The sequence below is a fragment of the Natator depressus genome, chromosome 11, assembly GCF_965152275.1.
Source record: "Natator depressus isolate rNatDep1 chromosome 11, rNatDep2.hap1, whole genome shotgun sequence".
Lineage (NCBI taxonomy): Eukaryota > Metazoa > Chordata > Testudines > Cheloniidae > Natator > Natator depressus.
The window spans coordinates 9,845,698-9,853,918 of NC_134244.1; the positions used below are offsets into that span (position 1 = coordinate 9,845,698).

The 8,221-nt window shown below is 47.5% G+C and overlaps 1 protein-coding gene across 7 annotated transcripts in view; it reads right to left on the reverse strand.

Moving 5' to 3' along the window:
* The window catches only part of LOC141995752 (uncharacterized), a 96,131-nt gene extending 88,031 nt beyond the window's left edge, over window positions 1-8,100 (reverse strand). For 3 of the 7 annotated variants that reach the window (XR_012641397.1, XM_074967123.1, XM_074967124.1), the window contains exon 1: window positions 7,913-8,100. The gene's annotated coding sequence lies outside the window, so the exon portion shown is untranslated. Of the gene's footprint in view, window positions 1-7,297; window positions 7,382-7,912 lie in introns of those variants that run through there. The other 4 variants (XM_074967127.1, XM_074967125.1, XM_074967128.1 and 1 more) reach the window with 4 other exon arrangements.
* Window positions 8,101-8,221: the final 121 nt, after the last annotated feature.

An 8,221-nucleotide genomic window follows, 5' to 3' on the forward strand; every position in this document is an offset into this window, starting at 1 on the left:
GTTCTGTCAAAGTGACTCCGGCAATGACCACTCGCTGACTACGGGTCACTAGAGCATAGCTTTCCATTACTGGCTCATGAACCATCAGACCTTCCAATAGTCGCTGATTCCTCTGACCAGCAGAGCTGTCTTGACCCTAAGCAAAGACCTGTTCTAACACATCACGGCCCTTGGACCAATGTAGCTTTTGAATCCTGGGCACAGACACTTTCCTCTTCAAATCTGCAGATACCCTAAGGAAAAATAGGCAGCATGGAGCTGTTGAACAGAACTTGTGTGTTTGTCAGCTTGCATAAGCATTTCGGGCTGCATCATGCCATCTTAGTGTCATCAATACACTCATGTCGCACACTGAGCCATGTGTATATAAGATTCTCTGCATAATTTTTTTAACCTCCCCTGTATCTGTGGAATGGGTTGGGTGAGTCTCAGTCCAGCTCCCTACTGGACCAGTGTCCACAGAAATGATACCCTTGTGTGAAGCCGCCTCAGAGGCCAAGAACACTTTATGGAGAGAGAGATTCTGGCTGGGGTTGGGGTGCATTGGGAGGGGAAAAGGTGAGAAGCTTGCACTGCTGCTACCCACTGTACACACTCTCTGGTGCAATAGAGGACATCGACCTCTGTGGTTGTCAATCGCATAGCTACATCAGTGATAACTACATATAACTGCACTAAAACCAAACACCCTCCATCTTTCTTCCCCTGGTGCCCAAACCCCTAATGGACAAAAAATTCCCAGTTAGACTCTTCAGAAGCAGCAGCCACAGCAAGAGGAGTCACCTTGGGGAAGTCCATGGTTTCATAATCAGAACCTTCCTTTTAATTATCCCGATTATGGGGCTGTAAACAATAATTCAATCAGCGTTATGGGGCAGTCATGCTGCATTTGCATTCACATAAATGAGTGCTAATGTGACACTGAACTAATCTGATATGACAGCAATTGGCTAATGCTCAATGATAGAAGCCCTACAGCTAAGCTTGCTCTGTACTTTTCCAGAACAGCTTTCAGCACTGTGGAGATGATGGCTTGAGCTTGGAAAGGATAGCAATGACTGATGCTTTGAACTCCTAGGGCCCAGCAGCTCATTTTTAGGACACACATGCTCCTTGGATTCATAGGAGCGAGAGGTAACGTATAAAACCTTCCTGCAAGGGCAGGATTCTACCTTACCCTACACTTATCACTCTTTGTTCAGTCTAACTTTGAAAGCACTAAGCTATGGGGTTCTACCACTTTCCTTGAGGGACTTCTGCAGCCAAATACACTGCACTTTCAGGAAGCTTTGACAGATTCAGCCTCAACTTTCCTTCAGTTTCACTGCTTTCCATCCATAATTCCTCCTAGTACCTGTATAACTAATCTTTGGTGCCAACCCCCTTCTCGGGGACAGCTAAAGGCTTTATGTTAAATGACCTGTTTCTATTCTGCTGGACTCAATGCTGTCAAGGTTCCTTCCCCACTCTGAACTCTAGGGTACAGATGTGGGGACCTGCATGAAAGACCCCCTAAGCTTATTCTTACCAGCTTAGGTTAAAAACTTCCCCAAGGTACAAACTTTGCCTTGCCTTTGAACCCTATGCTGCCACCACCAAGCATGTTAAACAAAGAACAGGGAAAGAGCCCACTTGGAGATGTCTTCCCCCAAAATATCCCCCCAAGCCCTACACCTCTTTTCCTGGGGAAGGCTTGATAAAAATCCTCACCAATTTGTACAGGTGAACATAGACCCAAACCCTTGGATCTTAAGAACAATGAAAAATCAATCCGGTTCTTAAAAGAAGAATTTTAATTAAAGAAAAGGTAAAAGAATCACCTCTGTAAAATCAGGATGGTAAATACCTTACAGGGTAATCAGATTCAAAACATAGAGAATCCCTCTAGGCAAAATCTAAAGTTACAAAAAGACATACAAACAGGAATATACATTCCCTCCAGCACAGCTTATTTTACCAGCCATTAAACAAAAGGAAATCTAATGCATTTCTAGCTAGATTACTAACTAACAGTTGTAAGGCTGCATTCCTGATCTGTTCCCAGCAAAAGCATCACACAGACAAACAGACACCCTTTGTCCCCCCCCCCCCCTCCAGCTTTGAAAGTATCTTGTCTCCTCATTGGTCATTTTGATCAGGTGCCAGCGAGATTATCTTAGCTTCTTAACCCTTTACAGGTGAAAGGGTTTTGCCTCTGGCCAGGAGGGATTTTATAGCACTGTATATAGAAAGGTGGTTACCCTTCCCTTTATTTTTATGACAGATGCTGACCCAATGTTCAATGTTGTATTGCAGAGGTGAAAATGATACAGTCTAGAAAAGTGTGTGTGTGTGAGAGAGAGACTCTCTACTTCATGGAAGAGTAGCATGAGATAACATGCGAATTCTGGGTAGCCCTAAGCCACTTGGCAACTAACCTGTACTCCAAAGCAGGGACACAATCTCATGATTTGTGCAATGATGCAGAAATTAAAACAATAGGCTTATTCCTGATCCTACCAAAATACTGTAATTCACAAGGTGTAATTTTCCAAATGTAAATTGATTAAACCACATATCCTTCCCCTCTATGTGTTGGGCATCTCCAAACTATCCCTGGAGAAGCTGCTTGCTGTACACACCACTCTTGCTTGTACTCCTGCAGGATCCCTGTGATCTCCAGCTCAGTAGTATCTCCCTAGTGTTACACGGTTATCCTGCTAACAGTGGAATGTTTGACAAAGTGAGCTATGCTGGTGCATATGTCAGGGTTCACTTATGCTTATTTAATGCAAAATGGGTGAAATCCTCCCTCCCCCCCCTTCCCCTCCATGCAAAGATCTGGAACAAGAGCTATATACCACTTAAGTGGTATTTTATGCCGCACTCTGTACAATATACCCACCATTGGTCAACCCACTCTCTCTCTTCCCCCCGCTTGCCCCCCCCCCCGCTCAGGCAACACCTGATCACAGGACTTCCAAACATTTTTCAACCAAGTTACATCTAGCAGCTCATATCAATCTTATCCTCACCCTGCTAGGTCAGGTCCTCAGTGGTGCTCTGCTGGTGTAAGGCTGCATGAGCAGCCCCTTGTTTTCTCTTTGTGCAGGTCACATGACAGAACTGGGGCCCCATTAGTCATGCAGGGGAGAGTGGGTTGTTCCAGTTATACAACTGCAAAATATCAACTTTCTGTCAAACTAGCTGAAGAGCCCCCCGCATATTAGGAAAACAAGACTCCTAAGGGAAAGCACCAGCCTGATCATGCAGAGAGACTAGTGAACAGGATCAATAAGCAGGAAACCTTTCACTAAGTGCCAAATGTCGTACAGTACTTCCTAGGGAAGGGAAGCAAACACCTTCCTTTCATCTCTTGTCTTAGACTGCAAGCCCTTTGGGCAAACATCCCCTTGTTTTGTTTGTCCAGCACCTAGCATAAGAGGGCTGTGGGCCACAACTGGCACTCAAGTGCTACTACAATACTGCTACTAATAAAATAGCATTCCACTGCCGGTAAACACGTGTATCGTTCTCATTTGCACACAACCATTGATCTCCAAGCAGGCTACGGAGGCAAGTAGCCATTTGCTATCACCATTTTAGAGCTGGGGAAACTGAAGCAGAGAAGTCTAGAGCCTTTCCAAGATCACACAACAAGCTGGTGACAGAGCCAGCACAGAACCTAAAAACCTTGTCTTCCAGGTCTGGGGCTTGATGCCCCTCCCCATTTTACACCAGTCTTACTCCAGTGCAATTCCATTGACTTCAGATGACTTAGGGCAGGGGTCGTCAACGGGTGACCCAAGGGCCAAATCCAGACTGCTAGATACATTTGAACAAACCGCAAAATCTTTGTATTTAATTATTATTACAGTTGGTTTTTTTGTATTTTCTCTGGCATCTGGACCTTGACTATTCCTTGACCAAGACATTTGGACCTTCACAAAAAATAATTGATTACCCCTGACTTAGGGTATGTCTACATTGCAATGAGAGGTGTGATTCCAGCACATGTGGACATATCTGAGCTAGCTGCAATCTAGTGAGCATGGTGCCCTTAGCAGTGAAGCTGCCGTAGCGGCACGGACTTTACCCTGGGCCTATGCCTAGTACCCAGGGTCCCAGATGGGCTTGTACATTTCATGCCAAAGCGTGCACTGCTGTGATTTCATTGTCACTGGTACCTGAACTAGTTCTCAGAAAGCTAGCTCAGATATACCTCCTATTGCACCTACCCCCTGATTGCAGCATAAAGTAGGCATATGCCTGATCCAGATTTACACCAGTGTGAGTGAGAGCTGGGTCAGGCTCCTATGCTCTAAATAAGATACAAGAGAGATGAGATGAAACTTATCACGTGTTTAGAAATTACTACAGTATAACAGAAGAATCTAGAGGCTGTGATCTCACTTGGCACCTCATGATGCTTGGCACTATATGTTCACACAGCAAGAATACTTTATTTTATATTCTGCTACTGCCTACAAGCCCTGATGGGGCAGCAGGATTCTATGGTGCTTGGTGCTATACGCACATACTAAAAGCCAGGGCTGGCCCAAAGAGCGTTTCTCATGAGGAGACAGCTGAATAAAAGGGGGAAGGAAGGAGTGTGTGCAAGACAAATGGTGGAAGGAATGCTGATCAAATAAACTCATTTGAGTGTAAGTGGACAAGATAAACACCCCACCAGAGAAAAGAAGAAGTTCTGCATCCTTATTTTTACAGCGAGGGCCCTGAGTTGCAGAGTAACCTGGGGACATATTTAAAAGGAGTTCAGCACCTGCAATCAGGGACCAGATTTTTTTTCAAACAAACTAAGCTCCCACTTGGGCTGTAAAACAAGGGGGCGGACTCTCGAAAGCGCCCAGCAGGTTGTGGGGAAAGATCTTGAGAGTAGCTGGCCATCAGTGTCGCGGTAGGAGCTGCTGGGTGCTGAGCACTTGGCAAATCTAGTCTTTTAAAATGGGAGCTGAGCGCCTTTGGCAATTCATATCACACAGGAAGTTTGGGGCAGAGCTGGTTTTGGGACCCACCTTTTTGCTACTTACACTGTTACACCTCCAGTGCAGGGACCCCTGATTTACTGGGTGGCTGTACAGTGCCTAGCCAATGGGGCCCTCTTCCATGAGTGGGGCTCCTTCCTAGCTCCCACCTCAATACTAATCTCTGGAGCCCCAGTTCTTTCTTAATTACAAAACCATCCTTTTCACTCAATCATCACACTAGAACAAAAACCCTGTCCTCTACGTGTGCGGCAACGTTTCCCCAGAATGCTCTGAGTGTGAATACAGCACTGATAGCAAGCACCAACATCACCGTGGCTAGTTACTTTAGGAAGCAATGGCAGGGAGTGGGACAAGTTGCTAAACCACAGAATTTGGGAGCGTAGCCCTCTGGGCTCTCTCTCTCTCTCTCTCTGCAAGTCACTTAAGCTGCCCGTACTTCAGTTTTTCTATCTGTAGAATGGGAACAATAATATTTTCCTGGTGCACATGGGTGCTCTGAGCTTTAGTGTTTATAAAGCAATCTGGGAGTGGCTGGGTCATTACACATATTGAATCTATTTCCCCATGTTAAGTATCCTCACACCTTCTTGTCAACTGTCTAAATGGGCCATCTTGATTATCACTACAAAAGTTTTTTTTTTCTCCTGCTGATAATAGCTCATCTTTAATTAATTAGCCTCTTACAGTTTGTATGGCAACTCTCACCTTTTCATGATTGTGTGTGTGTGTGTGTGTGTGTGTATATATACACACACATCTTCTTACTATATGTTCCATTCTATGCATCCGATGAAGTGAGCTGTAGCTCACGAAAGCTTATGCTCAAATAAATTTGTTAGTCTCTAAGGTGCCAGGAGTCCTCCTGTTCTTTTTTCTGAAAGCATTCAGTGGAAGAAACCACTATATGGGCGTAGACACTATTGTAATACAACTAAAGAATATTTTGTGCTATTATTTATAACGCTCTGGGGAGAACGTATAACTGAGAAACGGAGCAATTCCCCAGGAAGGGCTGTGAATTGCTGCAGTGTAACAGTGGTAGGACTGGTTTTGCCTGTTTTGTTACCAGAACCTCTTGGGAATTCTGTTGCACCTGACGCTTCTCAATAACCCATTGAAACTTCTACCTGAATGGACTCAACCACACAACCTTGCCAATGGTTCGTGGGTATGACATCATTACACATAAATAAAGCATTCTGGAGATGAGGATAGTATGAATCAGAATGGCGAATTTAATTAAAAATGACTCACATCTTGCAGATTTAAAGAGCTGGATGGAAGCTATTCAGCCTTCTTTTTTAACAATAAAACTACTGCTCATACATGGCAGAAATAACCTATTCCATACAGCAACCGTTCCTCTGTAAATGGACGTGTTCTCTACCCTGCTGATGTGTGACTTCTTAAAGTTGTCTCCACTGCTGCTATGAAACAACCAATACAAGCAGAAACTGGTGATGAGGGTTCATTTAAATTGTTATGCAGCATCAGCTTTCAGAAAAGGAGTGGGGTGAGAAGAGTCTTCCCAGACCAATGCTTTTCAATTCATCAGTGGGACCTGTTATTAACTGTCTGTAACAAAGAGCTAGTCAGTACATAATTGGCATGCAGGTTCCCCAGGTATGAGACAGCTACTTGAGCATCAGATGCTTGCCAGCAAAGGGGTGAATGTGCTTTGGAAGAGGTACCCCCCGCCCCGCAGTGAAACAATCCAGGAGACAGAGGCAGAAGTCGCTGGTAATGGCTATTTCACCCAAGAGCAACTGAGAGAGACCAAAACGGAGGAGGGGGAAGCCCAGCTAGTCGCAATGGAAAGCAGAAATTTTAATTAATTTTTTTAAAAGCCAGCACCTCTCCTGCCATTCGCTATGTCAAGCCAGCCAAATGACTAGGGCAGTGAAGGATGCTCCTGTCTGCTTACAAACCTCTCGTAGCTCCCTACATCACCCCATGCAGCCATTCGCCTTTGTTGCAGACCTTCTCCTAGCAAGGTGCATTTTTCTGGCTCAACCATCAAGCAGGGCACGGTCAATAAAACAGCGTGGAACAGGGAAGACGGATTATCTGTAAAGTACTGTGTCTCTTTCCAAACCCGACCATTTTAAACCAGAATCTGTACAAAGCTAGAGGCTCTTCTTATCATCCATTTCTAGATCAGCCCCACCGGGGTTGAGGAGAAGAGACCCCAGAAAACGAAGGGGGGTGACAAGACATTAACCCATCCGCCCCCCTAAACCGCCGCAAGTCCTGGCTGGCTGACAGGCAGGCAGGCAAGGAGAAAATACCGTGGGAGAAGGATGACTTACCCAGCAGGGAGGAAACAGACTTGCAAGTGACAGACTAAGTAGATTCATGGTTTGGTCACTAATTGTCTGCTGGGGGCAGCTGTCAGTTTTCGCCCCTCGCTTACAGCATGATGAGCTCACGCCTTTAACGGAAACTAGCATCGCAACTTCGTGATCAAGGAGTCTGGGAAAGGCGCATCCAGCCTCGGCAAAGCCTCCCCCCGCCAACTTCGGGGAAACCCAGGAGAGGCGTTGAGCCTCTGGGGCGTTTTCCCTCCCGAACAACCCAGCTGCGCTTTTCCTTCCCCCCCAGCCCCCTTCCCCCCTTCCCCCGCCGCGCTCGGGAGAAACTCAGTCCCAACTTTGTGTCTTTGATCGCTCCTGGCGCCCAGCCCTGCTCAGGAGGCGGCTCCTGCACAAACGGCAGGGCTTGGGCAGGAGCTGCCCGGCCTGCGGACAGAGCAGCTGCTTTTCTCACCGGACACAGAAAGGAAACCGAAGTGACACCCTCCGCCCCGCCCCGCCAGCAACCACTGCAGGACCCCGTCAGGTTTTGCAAATCCGCTTTCCCCCCCCCCCCCCTTGTACAGGCTGCTTTGTTCCCCTCCCCTCCTGCGGCGCCCGGCCTTTATTTACCTGGCGGCTGCAGTGTCTCCCCGGGAGGCTTCGCCTGGTGCTGTGGTTGGGCGCGCTCCGGCCCCGGCTGCAGCAGCAGCTTGCCCGGAGAATCCGCCTGGTGCATCCCCCACCCCCACGGGGCTTTTTGCAAGCCCGAGTCAGCCAGCCCCGGGTTGAGTGCGTCGCCACGGCAACCCCGGGCACGGGGGGCGCGAGCGCGGCGCGGGCGGAGCTCATTGGGTAGCTGGAGCGGGGGGGGGGCCCTTTCACGGGCGGAGCGGAGCTGCCGCCGGCTGCGGCGCGGCGCGGGGGGCAGCCGGGCCAGGC